A 2,291-nucleotide genomic window follows, 5' to 3' on the forward strand; every position below is an offset into this window, starting at 1 on the left:
TTTTACCCATCTTTTCACTTATCTATATCAGCAAACAACAGAGCAAATATTTTATATTCAACAAATTTGAATTTCTTTTTTGTCCACAGAGAGAAGACTTGGGTCTAAACTAGGTTTAAACATAATGGGTTATGCTATACCAGTAAAAGAAAGGACTATTGACAGCAGCTGTGAGTCTTACCTAAAGGATGTCCGCAGCGTTAATGTAAAAAGGTTAAATTGTCTGGATCATATGCTAATTGCTCCACCATCCTGCACCTCTCCAAGAAATGATTTAAATGTTAGAGTGTTTTGAATTTAAGATGTATGATTTTCATGAACATCAAATAGCATAAGGTCCTGCTGTCTTACTCCAATAAAGCAGTGAGATTCTAGTGTCATTTTCAATTTGTACTCAATTTTTCTTACAATATGTTCAAAAAGTCCTTCAGAGTAGGTTAAGCATAAAGTAGAATTTAATTCTCAATAAAAGTTATGAAGATAAACATCAGCCTATTTGAGACAGATAATGCATTTAGAATTAAAAAGTGTGACTTAATTATTTAATTGCATAGAATTTAGATGTGTTTTGTCGTTGACTAAGCTGACATATATGCTTATGGTTAAGATGCTCAATAGAGAAGTCAGCTGTTAAAAAAAGGAGGAAGTGGAGTTTGGAGACAAGAGTATTGTGTAGTCAAGAGAGCTAACAGCAAATCAGATAATTCTCTGTATTGCCTTTGTATTTTTAGGCAAGGTTTAATTTCCCTAGCCTAGCCTTCTCATCTGTAACTCTGGAATAATATTTATTATGATGATGGGGACAATGCCGGTAAACTCTATTGAATAAGCTGCCCATAGAAAGTACTTAAAACACATTATCTACCTTTACTATTATTTACAAATGTCAAATAATCTTTCTCAGATAGTGTGTGAGCAAATTAAATATAATTGACACATACATTGTTTATAACTATAAAACGTGTCAGAATAAGGTGAGCTCTTACCGTTTTATTCAAATTTACAAAAGAAATAATATTAAATATTTTGTAATGTTGCAAATATATAGAATAGTTAATACTATAATGACCATAAGTGAATAATATAATAAATATCACTAAGCTTTAACAAATCTTAAATATTTCGTCATGTTTTCTTCAGCTACATTTTTAATTAAACAAATTAGAAGTCCCCAGTGTACTCTTCTTCAATCCCATGAGCATGATAACCTTAATGTCATCCTCAGATTGACTCAACTATAGATGGGCTTTTTCCTGACTCTGGGACCCTTTTCTTCAAATATTTTACTTTAAAAAACTTGTAATTGTGATTTTTTTTTCTCTGATCCTTTGAGAGGTATGTAAAAATTTTTTAAAAAAAAATCTATTTCCAGTTTTACAATCCAGGATGTCCTTCTCAAGGATCTGAGAGCCATCTCTTTGAAATGTAATTATAAAAGGAGGTAGCACCCCTATCTCCCAGTTTCTGTGGGAGGCTGGGAGCCTAACTTCAGTGGGTGTCTTACTCCACATTGCAGAACTATCGCCTGTAATAAAGATAAAATCAATTAGCAAATACAGCTGTCCTCCAGTAAGTTTCCACTAGCTCACCCCAGTCCTTGAATTCCTACTATTATCTGCTTCATTGGAGTTGAGTGCAGACTCAGTTTTAGCCTTTCTCCCCTATTGCAATAGTCTTGAATAGTCTTCCTTGCCTGTTTACAGTTTCGCAGGTGCAATTTTTGCTTTGACATGCATTATCTATCTTCCATTCCCAATTCCACTGAGAAAATCTTGCAGGATTTGCACAAAATACAGAAGTAAAAAAATATACTATAAATAGTTAAAATAAATCAGGACAAGCAAATACACAAAAATACACTAAAGGAATTGATGGTTTCTCAAAAACAGTCCTGTATCTTTCAAGCAGGGCATATTTTCAGTTATCATTTCTAACATATTTAGCAGATTGTAAGACTTTTCTTTCAACATACACACAATCTCTTCTATGCCTGGCATTTACTATAAGTAAGGACATAGCCAGAGGTTTGGTACATATATGTTTTAGTCAGCAAGCTCTCTTGGTGTGTTCTTATTAGTTTTAAGTTGAAACAAAAAGGACCTAAACTCCAAGTAAGAGGCCCTGATATTTGACTTTTAAAAGTTAGAAACAAACAAAATCAGACCAGACCGTGCTTTGACAAGTTGTTCTGCTGAACCTACTTACCACCTAGTGTACCTTCCCCTATAAACAAGCTTTCCAAAAAGGCTACATGATGGATCATCCATTCATTCAGCTTCTTTAAATGGCTC

Source organism: Propithecus coquereli, unplaced genomic scaffold (assembly GCF_000956105.1).
Source record: "Propithecus coquereli isolate 6110/MARCELLA unplaced genomic scaffold, Pcoq_1.0 Scaffold369, whole genome shotgun sequence".
Lineage (NCBI taxonomy): Eukaryota > Metazoa > Chordata > Mammalia > Primates > Indriidae > Propithecus > Propithecus coquereli.